The sequence below is a fragment of the Anopheles coustani genome, chromosome X (genome assembly GCF_943734705.1).
Source record: "Anopheles coustani chromosome X, idAnoCousDA_361_x.2, whole genome shotgun sequence".
Taxonomy (NCBI): domain Eukaryota; kingdom Metazoa; phylum Arthropoda; class Insecta; order Diptera; family Culicidae; genus Anopheles; species Anopheles coustani.
In genome coordinates this window covers 1,318,163-1,333,075 of record NC_071290.1, presented here as the reverse complement: position 1 = coordinate 1,333,075, position 14,913 = coordinate 1,318,163, and positions in this window count along the sequence as shown.

Here is a 14,913-nt window from a genome sequence, read left to right as displayed (position 1 = left end):
TGTCGGCTAATATTTTCCATTATGAAACCCACCAACAAACCCAAACCACGAGGTGTGTAGGTTTGGAAAAGGGATTGTCGCCCGTCCCTCTAACGTCACACAGTCCCTTTTCTCCCGGTTTGTTCCCAACCCCCCCCCCCCCCCCCCCGCATTCAGTACCGTTCCGAAAAACGCAACTTCCGTGTTGATGATGATGACGAGGATTATTGGTTGATGTAATTAAACTTTTCCGGCGCTCACGCTGTGGCTTAACTTTTTCCCCCCCATGATGGTTCGTTACAACTTACGAGCATGACACCGCGTGAAGGCTGCTGTGGTCGAAAGTTGTCTTCGCCGTCCCCTGATTGTGTTTGTGTTGTGTGTGGGTGTATGTGTCTGCTACACACTGACAGGAAGTTGTACCCTGCTAGCCACTGCTTCCGTCATGCAGTCGAAACAGTTTTCGGTTGTAGTGTGTTTGTTCGTGTTGTTTTTTTTTCTGTGTGTTCCCTTTGTCACTCACTCTTTCTCACTGCCTTGTTGTGCTTTTCGCTTCATCTTCTTATCGCATAATGATCCCCGCCGCTCCCCGGTACAGGGAAACTTCGGGGACGGCTCTTAAGGCACTCATAGTTGTACTGATGAGTACACTCCGCCCGCCCGGGAACGCCTTTTCCGGGGGGGGAGGGGGAAGCGACGGGACCAAACGGACACGGGATGCTGCCGCTGGACGGCGAGCAAACTTTCTCTGACACTGACAGTGACAACTGGGCAATCGGCCGGAGCCCACCAGGCTCCTCCAGGCAGCAAAACAGCTCCACACTCAACACGTGTGGAAAGTTGATGAAGTCACATCGCTTGCTGGAGGTGGGAGGAGAAGGGGAGGACAGGAATGTGCCGCTCTCCCTCGCTTGTGTTTCATCACATTTGTCAGCGGCCCCCGCAGAACGTCAGCCCTGTCAGGGTGTTCGGCTGAAATGATGTACCCTTTGCCCCTGGCTTTATGGTCGGCCCTGGAAAAAGAGAGGTTTGCTGGAAAATGAGCACACATGACAACACATACACACACACGCACACACATCCGAAAACTACCCGCTACACCGCACTAATCCACTGGCAGCAATCTGTGTGACAATCGTGGGAACTTCTTCGAATGATTTATAGCTTATTTATCAACGCATCCGGCGTTCTGAGGCTATCTATTAAGCCGTCCAGGGAAAGCCCGGAAGGGCTCTCGCTCTCTCGCGGCATGCGAGGCGAGCGGAACGGGATGATGAACATGCTGAGTTGGCTTGATGGAGATACTCGCAGTTATTTATGTTGCGCTTAAAACTCGAACTTGCGTTTAGGAACGCTTCTCGCTCCGTGTACTAGCCGGATGCCTGTGGGAGGGAAGCCGGTTGTTGCATTGCTTTGTTTTGCATGTATGCAGCCGTACGTTTTGATCGTACATTTTCTGGGAACAAAAATGCGCTTCGGGTAAAGCGTTGCTGTTGGACACAATTTTACTCGGAAAAATTCTCTTTGAAGCGTACAATGCGAGCCATTTCGCAAGAAATAACCCACTTGTATCAGTTGTTTTATTTACATCGCCTCCCTGCAGCTCAAATTCCAATTGGTTTACTTATGGAGGCGCCTGGTGCTTCACACCGCATGAAACACTGGGCGCCTCCATTTGTTCAAACGGGCCCGTCATCAACGGTGTTTGCCGGTGGCGGGGTTTATCATTTCTGGTTTGCTCACTTTTTTCGGAAAATATGTCCAATCAGGTGGTGGTGCGATAGATATCCACAGATGTGAGTCCCCTTTTAAAAGCTCACCCAACTCGTTCGGTGGAATTGAACCCGAGCTGGGATTGGAAGCAGAGGTTGGCTCACGGACAAACTTACACAATGCTTCTCTAAATGTGATTGTACCCATCAGTTGTGGAAGGTTGAGTGAAGGGCACAAACGATACCACAGTGAGGTTATTGCCAAGCATTTGAATCTGATAATAGTTTGCATAGTTCATCGGAGATGTGTGTTTGATTATATGAATCACTTCATACCTGCGTCATTGGGGGAGCATTTGTAGGCAAGCAAAGTAAATTGAATTGTTCGCATAATACAACTCTATTAGGTTGATTTACCCTGGGAGGAAGAATGTTTCCGATAGAAGCCGTATCGTTTCGTTCCGTGCCAACATTGATGTCTTGATGGTTTTAGGTCGAGGCATTATCTTCACCCCTTTCTTAGCCTGATTTGTTTAGATGACGTGTTTGCCTCGAGTAGGATGTGTGTCTTTTTATAAAAAAAATAGTACAGGCTCGTTGGATGGACGAGTTCTTTCATGCGTAATTTTAAGCTAGAAGATTTCGGTCGAAGGATCAGCTTGAGAAGTTCAACTGTTTGTCATCCAGAAAAAATAAGATATTCTTGAGCCATGACGATGTCCTTCAGACGTGTTTGCCTTCCCAAAAAGCTTTGTAATAACTTGTGAAGTAAAAACGAGCTAATGAAAAACGATTCCGTCTCCATTTTTAGCCACTAAGCTCTGTAGAAAATGGCGAATCGTACCGAAACGCGTCGGAACACGGTTGAAAGCGGTGCACTGATTGTCCGATTTCTGCCAATTAAAGCGATTGCATAACTTCAGGCTCGCTCATCGACGACTGGCTCACTAAAGCGAATGGCGACACACCCTGTCTTGTGTGTGTGTGTGTTCCACCCTCCCTTTGGAGTCCGGGGGGGAAAAAATGGCCATTTGTGACACGGAAAAACGCTAACGAAGATAAAAGCATCAGTCCCGATCCATCCCGTCGCCGTTCAATCCTTCCCCCCCTCCAGCTCCCCTTCCTCCGGGCCGGTGGATGTGCATTTTATTATCTGGGACACCTCTCGAAAAAGGCTGGCGCCCGTCGCTCCAGTGCAAAAAAAAAAAGTAAAAACCCCCCCTCCCGGTTCACTCGGTTGGCCCACCGCGGGCTAATAAGACAATGGGATTGTCGGCTCCGACTGACATCGTTAATATCAATTATGGGACGCTTCTCTGCAGCTTCGAGCACGATTGAGCGCGCACCTAATTGCGGGATTTGTGGAGCGAGACGGCGAGACAAAGAGCTGCAGCTAGATGGAAAGAAAGAAAGAAACAGAGAGAGAGAGAGAGAGAGAGAGGCAAAAGAAAAGCGCTGGTGGAAAAGGGGAAGAAAGTGGAAAATGTAAATCAAACAACGGGACCGGACGATGAAGAAAAACGTCCAGCGTTGAACACTCTCAACAAAGGATGGGTTGTTCCAGTGCTTGGTGAAACCATTTTTCCAGCAAACGAACGAACCAAGACGATGTAACGGTCTCGAGCTAGGAGAATGTAAAACTTTCTGCAACTTGCCTGTTTACGGTAATATAACAAAATAAAACATGGGGGAGGGGAGGGGAAAGCAAACGCTGCTTCGCAAATCAATCATGAAAAAGCACCGAAATTTAATCTAAAACATCTCCAACGCAATTCCAAACGGGCGAAGCTTTCCGATTGATTTGATACTCGGTTGCGCCCTCCCGCCCGCCCGCACGTCCGCGTTCTTTTGCGAACTGTCAAATCAAAAGTCGCCACTTCAAAACCAGCGTCCGTGCTGTCTGCAACGTCGTTCAACATCCGCCCAGCTCGAAACATCGGAGGAAGTGAAAACGCGAATGGTGAAAACATCGTGCAAGTGAAGAATTACGAGCAGCATCGGAGCCGGGGGGGGGTGGGGGGGGGGGGGGGGTGGGGCCGTTATTTGGCTGCCTTTTCCAATAAACAGCCAGACGGATGGGCGAGGCGAGCCGAAAGCGCAAAATGCAAAACCCGAAAAACCCGGTTGCATTCGGCAGATCAAGCTTTCCTCTGCGCGGTTGTTTCGTGTTTGTGTTACGCTGGTTTCTTTCTGGCAGCATATCTATGCATGATGTTTACGGCGGTTCGGGTGGAAAACCTTTCCCCAACCTTGCGGTAGTTGCGGAACGAAGGGCCGGGAAGGGGGTCTTTAACGGGGTCTTTATGGAATTATTGCGCCTTCCGCATCCGGCCCGATTCCCGGACCGATAATCGCGTTATCGTTGTCGATAAACTAATTACCCAACTATGGCTATGGCAAATCATGATAGAGCTGAAGAAGAGGAAAAGTGACGAAGAGGGAGAGAGAGAGGGAAAGAGAGAGAGAAAACGCCACACCTTGACAGGTAGCAACACTCGAACCTCCGTGCACGAAAGGATCAACTTTCGCCCTACCGGAAAGCGGAAGCATCAACCCATAAGATCTTAAACTAGGAGCTTACGAAACGAGTGTTTTCCTTGACCTTTCCCTTTCCCCCTGCGAACCTGATACCAAACACGGTGTATCAAAACAGTTTGTGACATAAGTGCATCGATCAATCGAGATGATTTTGGGGTTTTACTGTACGTACGTCCTGTGAGGTTTGTTTACATTCCATTTGATGTTTGTTTACATCCAGTAGCGTTGACAGCGTTGACAGCACACCCAAATGATGTGATCGGATGAAAACCGAAACGGCTGTTGGACCCCACATGGGGCCTCCGGATGGCAAAGTGTTTGTGTAGTGTTTAAAATTTGTATAGCATTTTATTTGGAAAAAGTTCAATCAAAGAATCACACTGATGTAAACGGAATCGGAATGTTCCGAGAGATGTATTTATCGGTAAATGATTAGTGCGTACTTTGGCCCCAGCTTCCACTAACTAATTTAGCGCTGATTGTGTCCTCGTTCTCCTGCGCGTCTTACACACACACACACACACACACACACACTATTATTAGAACACATGGCTAACGGTCTATCGGGACTTTTATAAATACTCTCCTAATGGTCGCCCGCACGCAGTCGCGTTCCAGCTCGGTAAGGGGTGTCGATAAGCTTAACCCTGATTTCATGCCGACAGCCCCCGACGCCGCCAATTATTTCCCTCGCCCCTTCCCACCCCCGGCAACCTCCCAGGACCCGTCCTCCGGTTGGCAACAGTTTTGGTCGGAAAAAGTTCAGTTCATTAGATCTCGAGTAAAAGTTGCTACTTTGCCCTCATTCCCCCCCCCCCCCCCCCTCCAACCCCCACCACCATCCGGGGGTTTGGGAGCAGACTTTACCCTCCCCGGGGCGAAAATAAACAGATTGTCAACAAAGGTGAGTACATCGAAAGTTTTGCCCGCCTTTGCCGAAGCTGTGTGCAGACACAAACACTTTTCCTCCGCCCGCGTGCCAGTAATGAACATGGACAAACTTTGCGCTGGCAAGCACCCACCCGGCCGCCCGCTCCGTTCCCCGCAGCCTCCCCCCTCCCGTTGGCGATTGTAGACTTTTCGAAAACCATCGCCACCTTTTAAGAAGGGGAACAGGATAAGAGAGTCACATATGGAACCCGCAGGAAACTTCTCCACCATGGAGGGGAAGGGGAGGGGGTAAGCAAGGAGCTGATTCCGAGGATCAAGGATCAAGTTTTGTCCTTGACTTGTGCTTTCTTTCTCGAACAGTCTTTTTTGTTTACGGGCGATGGAGCGCGTTCGCACCAATATTGAATCAAAGAGTGAAACAAATCACCTGTAGCTGTTAATCGGTGTGTCTTTGTGTATGTGTGTGTGTTTATGTGTGTGAGAGAGAGTTTAGCAATTCGATGCCATCACTTGGGGACGCAAACGCGACTAACGATGGTGGTGTTCCAGTCTATTTTCCCGGCGAGAAAAAGTTTCCTCTCTACCCCCTTTCTAGCGAACGCTAGGGAAAATTAGTTACGAAAACCAACCGCATACGAACCCGATCCCTTCCCCTCCCCCCCCCCCCCACACCCCCTTCATCCCTCCCCGCTCGCTGGGAAAAAAGGGTTGGGAAATGGTTTCGATGCAAAACTTTGCCGGTGTGAGTTGGTCCGCCCCGGTCCGGTTTTTGGGGCGAGAGAGTGTCGGCGTGGGAAATATTAAAATCACTTTTTCCAAGACAACCTTCCCCTTCCCCCGCTTCGACCCTCGCCGACGAAAAAGCGAACTGGGCACCGGTTTGATTGTTACACGATTGCCTGCCACTGGGAGGGCCCCCTCCCACCCCCTTGCTTCCCAGAGCAATCACCGTGCGGTTTGTGGGGAATTTTCCTTCTCCTTCTCCTTCTCCCGGAAGCCCCTTCGATGGTGGTGAAGGGCTATGGGCTCGAAGCCCGTAGCGTAACTTCCGCCGAACCCGAAGGCGCACGCCCCGGCATGCGGCTGGTGGGATTGTATAATGTATTGCTATTGTTAATTGTTCAAACAACGGGGGCGCCCTGAATGCTTCACGCTTTTATTATGCTTCACGTTTGTGCGCGGGCTCTTGAAATAGAACCCATCGAACTTGTCAGAAGCAGCAGCGGGCCCCAAAGGTTGCAAATTGAATTGAAAATTGAACGCAAAGGGCAGTCAGTTCGAATGAAAAAAGCAAGTTTCGCGTTGAAAACGGGCCAACGCAGAGCAAAGGCAAACAATAATCAAACAGTGCACGTGAGTCCTTTGAAAAGAACACCTAATTGGTAATCAAATCCAATGGTTTTGTTTCGTTATTTGCCCGTGCGCGTTTTGGTTTGAAAGTATAGTTTCATGTTTCACTCGAAGCGGTGCAAATTGTTACCTCATTTTGTGAATTGGCAGCGGCGTGGGTATGTTGGTAGAAAAAATTACCTAAAGTCAATAACACAAGGCTTTGTTTCACCGAGGGCTTTAAAGCTGACAAAAATAGATTGCACTACGTTTAAAGTTAACAAATACAACAACACAAATGAACTAATAATATCGTCAGTGAAAAGCAGAGAAGGCTAATGGAAAAGGAAGTAATTATAACATTTCTTTTGGTTTCAAGTGTGCTATGAAGAAATGTAAGTGTTGTTTTGAAACTGCTCTGTGTTTTTACTTTTAGTGTTCACACACAGTTACTACACTTCCAACAGTAGTATTTTCATCAATCATTCATTCATTTATTATTTGTTACTCTTTATTTTGGTTTCCAAGGAGGCACAGAAGTGTATTTAACGCTTTATATTTCCTTTTGAGCATATTTAAAACGCTTTAAAACAATGTTTGATTCTATTTGTGTTGAAATTCCTGTTGTGTTCCCAAAGGTTTGCTGAGCAATGTTGGTTAATTTCACTCAAGTACACCCACACACACACACACCCACCCTTTTTCGTTGAGAATTCGAGCTGCCCAAGCCATCGGGAACATTCATTCAATCGCCTCGTTTGAGGTTTGCCGTAATTTTATTTTATTTTCTTGCTGCAACCGGCTGCAAGTCGGCTGCAGTTTCGTTCCATTCGCCGCAACATTCTCGTTACAACCTCGCCGTGCCTCTCTTGACCCCCCTCCATGGACCGCAGCCTCGTCCGCAAACCGTTCGGCATGGGACCGAACCTTAAGGAATGCTCGTCGTGCCATTTTCCCCGTATCGGGTCGGGAAAACCCAGTTCCGTTTGGTCCGAAACGCTTCGTCCGGCGCTCGAAGTGCATTCGTGCATTCCCCCGCCTGCAGCGTTCGGCCCGTATCAGTTGGCCGGTTGTTTGTTCTAATGAAGAAAATTAGAATTCATGCACTGTTTACGGTACAGATTGCTGGAGTAATTTAATTAAAACTAAATAACTATATCAAACCCACCCTTCCCACTCGGTGTTGGTGTTGTTCGCCCGCCTGTGCGCTACCCCCCCACCTCCCTTCCTCTCGCAGTGTTCCTTACGGCCATAGGAGCCACATTTGGTTGCTGCCCGTTGGGGTTGACCGAGTCAGCTCTTAATTTACTTACCCCCGAAAAAAAAACCACCCTCCCCAACATTGCACAGCTGGTGGCGAACCTGGATGACAGAATCAACAAACGTCGCCCATCGCGCGTCGCCAGCATTCGTCCTGGGACGTGGAAAGGGTTCCGAATGTGTTCGTAAGGATGTTGCACAAATGTCTCGCATGCTGCTTTTCGGCTGCGATGCATTTTCATGTGACTTTTGATAGGTAACGGAAGAAAACAAGGGTGGATCCATTACTACCCCCCCGGAACACGTTAATCGTGGTTGAAGTGGCATTTGGAAATGAAAAAGAAAAACACTCATAAATGAATGCAAAACAAAAAAGCAAAAAACCAACGTGCAAAAACATTCCAATGATCAACTAATCTTGCGACAAACAAGTCGTTTACTAACCGTTGGTTTAAGCCATTTTCCATGATCCAAGATGGATGGGATCATTAAAAGGTAGGAGAGTGATTCATCTTCTCTTCCCTTAGCAAACATTTCTGTTACTATTTAGCATCTAGGATGCGTGCAGATGCAGCCTCAAGCCTATAAGCTTCCTTTTGAACTGCAGCTCACTATCGCTCCTACCGTCAACTGTGGTCGCATTCCCATCGACATAACGCAATTACACTTGACGGCAAACACCATAATGACAACTCTGGTAGATATTGCAACTGTCCCAGGTTATGGAGAAAAGGTAACAGAATTCAATCGACTGCCTCCAAATGAAAATTGTAGTTTGTTTGATTTGTTTATGAGTTTGATAACCAAACACTCGGTTATCGTTACTTACTTAAACGTGGTATTTATTACGGAGCAACTGTAAATTAAACCGGGAAAAGCCATACTGAAAACCAATGGTAATATTACGTAGAATATTAATAAGCTATCGACCAGAGGTTTATAATATGATTGCAAAATCGAACTAAACTAACTCTGCCTACCTTGTAGATTAAATCTAAATCAATTTTAACTGTTTGTTTCTTCTCGAGCGCGATGAAAATTCCGTCAAACTCTAGAAACACCCAACGATCGCCATTACACATTGGGAAGAAGTTCGTCCCGTTTCGAAGAAACATTGTCGTGACAGGAGCTTCTAGCTTCAATCGTGTCAAACCGTCTTGACAGCGCTGGCGGCGTGTAAAACCTTCCAAACCCGATTGGTTCGGGTCCAGGTGCGTGTACCGGTCGCTCCAATGAGTTAAGGTTTCGTTACCACATTCACATCCATCCGATCCATCCGATCCGATCCATCCATCCAACTGTCCGGTCGGTCGAAAACTTCAGCCATCCCAATTCTAATCTGTTGGTGCATAAACGTTGGCGGCACGGTGGGGGGGGGGGGGGAGGGGGGGGAGAAAAGTTTATCCCCGAAGCTGTCAGAACATCGCTGGCTTTTTCGGGACGACCCTTCCGGGTATCCAGAGGGGGTGAGGGGGATGGGAAAAACATCTCTCTCCTCTCGTCAGCTTCGGGTGCGGGATTAGTTTCAATTTTTAAGTGCGCGAACCACGAACGCCAGCACCCGAATCTCACCACCCCACCCCTGAGGGTGGAAAAACTCCTTGTTTCGACGTTCTTCGGACGGCACCCCCATATCCATTCCGAAGGGAAAACCCACGACATCATCGGCGAGCTAATGAACTGCCAGCTTTCGCGCGTGGCGTTGGCTTATGATGAGGGTTCCGTGACTGTCACGTTTTTACGATACCACCAACCCCCGTGCCCCCGTGCCCTCTCCACGAACCGAAAGGTTTTCCCATCAAATATTGAATTACCTCGGAGTGGGGAATGGGGGGAGGGCTTTCCTTTTCGCTAGTTTGGAAATCACTACACACAGTCCTCAATCTCAATCCATCGCAAAACCATAAAACCATTCGTTTACTCGTCACCCCTCAGCCCCACGGTGGGTGTGTGTGTGTGTGTGAGGGGTGGGGGGGGGGGGGGGGTGGAAAGAATTTACAGCATTAAACCGTGAACGTGCAAAAGCCACAAAACTGAACCCATGATCCGTTCGGCCCTCCGTCGGATGCCGGCTTTTCCAATTTCCAACCGTCTATTGAAGTGGATTGTCAAGCAAGGGGGAGGTGGGGTGGGGGGGGAGGGGAGAGAAAAGCATGATTCAAAAACCTCCACACACAGCCACATACACACACACAGGCAGACGTGCTCCTAGAGCGGACTCAACTCCCACTCGAAAACGAGGCAAGTGGAAGGAACGATACTTAGAGCTCAGGGTGAATCAATGCTGGGTATGTGTGTGTATGTGTAGTGGTAGTAGTAGTAGAGACCAGAGGGAAGGACAAAGAGTGAGTCATTTTGTTCGCCTATTTTCAGTTCTGTTTTTCGTGTCGATTGTCGCACGAGAGTGAAAAAAAAAATGGCGGCGGACGGTGAGAAAGTAAGGCACACGTCGATCGTTGAAGTGATTTTATTTTTGTTTCTTTTTTTTCATATATTTTCCAGTCCGCAGTTTCATTTCGAAAACGGATTCGTGCGGAAAGAATGCGGTAGCCCGAAGCCACCGCCTTTTCCGAGGGGAAAAGCTACGATCGTAAGGCGAGCAGGATCGAACCGGGCCGATGTGCTTCATGTTTGATTGATTGCTCGCAGGATCCGTCAGCGGTAAGTAGAGAGGAGGGTGGTAGGGGGAGGACCATCCCTATAAGCCGTACCCTGATCCGGTGTGATTTTTCTAACACTCGTTTCTAAAACGTGTCTTCGACGTCGACATTCTCCGGTTTTGGTGGGAGGTTTCCCTAACTCTTTTGAGGGGAAGGCGGGGGACTTTGAAACATAAAATGGATCCCTTCTCCCTCCCCACCCAAAAGACGTCTGGAGGAATCGACTGGCCACCGCTTACGAGCAACCCAAGGATGGGGTGATGTGGGATAAGCCATCCGAAGTGTTAATTAGTTTCACATCGTTTCTCCGACGTTTTGATTCGAAACTTCCCAACACCGCTGCTTTGTGTCATGGCGTCGTGGGGTTTAGACATTTTTCCCAACACACACATACACACACACACTCGTTGGATTCCACATCACCACCACCCCACCAGGGAGCCTTCCACAATCGGTTCGATTCAATCAGAACGGCTTTTAAATTGTACACGTCTCGAAGCTTATCGACTGATGCGACTCTCTCTCTCTCTCTCTCTCGTGTTGTTCCGAGAAAACACCAGCTCTGTTTTTTTTTGCACCCTCCGCATTCGGAAACATTTTGCTTCGGTCCTACCCAACCCCTGGGGTGGTGCCTGGGTTTTTTTTTTTTTGTGGAAGGCAAGTGTGGCTCCGAACTGAAACTGCATCATTTTGAACGCTGCGTGTTATTAATTCAACGGGCCGAAAACGAGAAACTACCGAAGAAAACTAATGAACGATAATGAAGCAGAAACCGGAATGGTCCACTCGGTCCTCGTGAGTTTTTTCAAACACCTCTAAAATGTCTTTCGTTTGACTTTTAACTCCGAAGTCAACTACAATCCAGTGTTTATTTCCCTTTATCAGTTTCCGTTTTTAGTCATTTCCCTTATTCGTTGTTAGTGACTTATAGATGCTTGTTCTTGGTTCTACTTTATTCTCTCTAGTGAGTTGGGTATGTTTCCCTTTACAATACTTTTTTATTAGTTGATGTTCGCATTACGATTGGAGCCTGATTTTCCTCTGCATTTTAAAGTAGTGTTGATCTTGCTTTTCAGCTGATATAGCTGAACTCATTTTCACATCCGATACGTACAATAAAACTGTTCGAGCCGATATTTTAACGTTTCAACCCATTGCACCGACTCGAACAGGTCGAGCTGTAGTCCTTCAGAGTCGAACTACGCTCAAACGCACACACCAAGGCATAAAATGGTGAAATTAAAATTCGGAAACGATGGATTGAAACGTGAAGCAGGCCCGGTTTGGTCTCGGAACTGGTGATGGTGGCAACTACACGAGTGACCTGAACCGCATCGGTGCTAATATTCTGGATGAAATCTGGATGGTTGATGCTACATTTCGCTCCCTATCATCGCCGCTTCCTCCGGCTTTCCCGAACCGATCACGGAACTTTAACTCCAAAATTGCTTCCATCGATGTTGCGATGCTAGTGGTTGTGGTTGTTTTTTTCCAACACTAATATGGAACTCCACACGGGGAGGGTGGTCGTGTACTCAGAACCTTTTTAATATAATGGTTGCGATATTTTGTTTCCTTCCGGTTTGCGTTTTTACGCCATTACGCCACGGAACCGGAACGGAACGAACCCAACCCCGTTCTCGGACCCAGTTTGATGCTTCGGAAGACAAATGTGGGTGCATTAGTCAAGGGTTGAAAGATTTACTTGCGCCTTTCAGCGGGCAGCATAGGCGTGCCTGCGTTGCTTCTGATGCACACCACACAAACTGGCGCACAGGTGGAGCTGGCCGGAGCGGGAGCGGGAGCGGGAGCGGGAGCGGGAGCGGGAGCGGAAGCGGGAGCGCGAATCCTGACCGGATCCATTTCATTAGGAAAAAGGTAGAATTAATTAATAGCGATGCGATGTTCGCATGTACAAAACCGTATCCGACATGCACCGAGACGAGAGCCACCCCAGGAGCACTCTCATCAATTTAACAATTTCACCGCTGTGCAATGTATTTCCCTACCCAGGGTTCATTGCTTTTCTTGTTCATTTCTGTTTCCTTTTTGTTCGCTCGACTCAATTTTTCTTCCCGAGGAAGAAGCTCGGCTGCAGGTGAATCGCAACAGCCGCCGGGTTACACTAACTCCCGTACAATGTTCGATAAATCTCATCAGTTTATGGGAACAGCACTGGTAAACCGAACATCAACACCTTCCCTTTGCGAACAAGCTCTCAAAACAACTCTTGGAACTCCTGAACCCCGTTCTCCGGCGCGCCGGGTCCGCTCGAAGTCGTAATAAAATAAACTAAATTAAAGCATTGGCCTCGCATCTCGGGGTTTTTGCGGAGCTGGCGAATCGAAGAGCGATTCCCTCGGCGTCGTTCCACACTCGCACATCGGATCTAGGAGGTGGGTTCGATGGGGGTATTTGCATAAACATACCGACCCTGGGCCTTGAATCTGAGGGCCCATGGGGCGAGAGCTAGTGCTAATAAGACCACAGCGCCACATACACACAACACACACCGCTTAGCCCGAACCACCTCCTTGGGGATCGCTCCTCAGGGATTTACTCCTCGGGGGGGAAATGGAGGAACAGTACGACGGGGCAATTTATTAGAATAAAAAGGGACGCCTTAGTAAATAAAGCCGCAGATAATAGGGAAAGCGTCTTCCTCCTCTCCCCGCTTCCGCTGGCTCTAGGCTCCGGAGTTCTGGGGAAGTTCGAAGTTCTAAAACAACTATCCAAGCTCAGAAAAGAGAGAGAGAGAGAGAGGGTTGTTGCGCTACTACGGGTTGTAAGGGAAGGTGGTAAGAACCCAGAATTGGAGGCCGGATGTTGGTTTGGGAAGGAAAAATGCTCTCCAATCGGTTGGTAAATATTTGAAGAGGATAAGGTTTCCCGTAAGTGGTTATTTTTCAGAAACGGTCACTTGATACTACCATGTGGAAGCAAGGCGACGTGGAAGACCGGAACCCACCGAGGAGGGGTGCTGGAGATGAGCATAAAAATCTTCTGAGAGTACCAGGGAAGGTGTAGGAAAGGATGGGGGGGGAGGGGGATGGGCAAGGACACTGGAAGGACGACACTGGCTGTTGTGTACCTCCATAGGACGGTGTGGCGAAATAGTGTTGCCACCGGGATCCATATGTTACGTTCGATGGTGCTTACCGAAATGAAGTGAACTTCTAAAGGGCTTGGTTTGCCTCTAACCGCACCCTCCCCCACACACACATCTTCCACTTTCAGATCCTGGCCGGGATTCCACCCTTGCTCAAAAACAAGCTTTTGTGGATTTACCCCCGTTCTCTGCCCTTGTCCCAACCCCTTTTCGCGCGAGCCGTGGCGGAGGAAAGTTTACATATTCCAAAGCGACAGGCGCTGGAAATGGTTGAGTGGTGTTGGCTTGTTGTTTGAAGCAGTTTTCTTCAAACCCGGAGTGAAGTGGGGGGGGGAAGGGAGATATCCTTCTGATTTGCCCGGGAAAAGGGCACAAGCAAAAGGGAATGTTTTACAGGTGTCCGGTGTGCGATAAATGTGAAGCATATTATTTCTGGCAATAGCAGTAGACCGCACTGAAGCGCCTTTTCGTCGTCTCCAGTTTGGGGAGTTTTTGCGTTACGTCACTCTCGTGTCTCCCGTTCCCCGGACCGCCGGAAAAACCGATAGACTCCAGCTGGATTGGCGGTTTCGACGCTTCCCAGCCACCACGTTCCCTAAGTGCCTCTTCGTACCGCCCTGGTCACGAAGACGTGTGGAGTGGTACTCGAGCCCAGCGTTCCCGCTCGCAAACGAAACCGGCACCATTCGAAAGCACTTCTCAATCCGGAAAACCGACAAGTCGTAATCGGAGTCGGCGGCAGCAAATCCGCACGCGGACACAAAGTAAACAAATTGTGACGCTAGGTCGACATCCTGGGGGAGTCAATGAGTCTCTATTTCTGAAGGGCGCAGCGCGAAGTACCGTTGAGATATAGCGAGTCTCCGGTGGCCATGCGCTCGTGGGTCGTAACGGGTAGGATGAGGGATGTTCTTCGGCGTCGTTCCGTGTCTTCCTCGGGACCGCAAACCTGGAGGAAGTGATTCGCATACCTGCCAACTCTGTCAAATGGTAGAAACTACTTCATCCATCCCTCCACCGAACCTAACCAGTCCCAACTCCAACATTAGCCTACAACAATAAACCCACCGCTCATCAGCTGGCGCTCCGGCATTAGGGGACCTCGCACCCAGATATTAATTAACTCACCGAGCATTGATGTCTTCATTGGCGCAGAGTTCCCCTGTCGGGCGTCGGGTGAGATAATAAATGCAAAGAGTTACGTAACAAACACCCGGCCCTCCTCCCCTCGACATCGCGCGCGGAATGCGGCACCGAAATGAAATACTGCTGGAGAGAGAAGCTGGCTACACTAATTTCTCGCCGTTCCCCGTGCGTTCTGAGCCGCGCGTTGGATAAATGTATATTCCTGAGCTGGGGTTCCACGATTTGCCGGTCCCTGTGCCGTAGTTTTGGCGTGGTACTAACACAGAATTTAATATGCGTACGCCGAGCA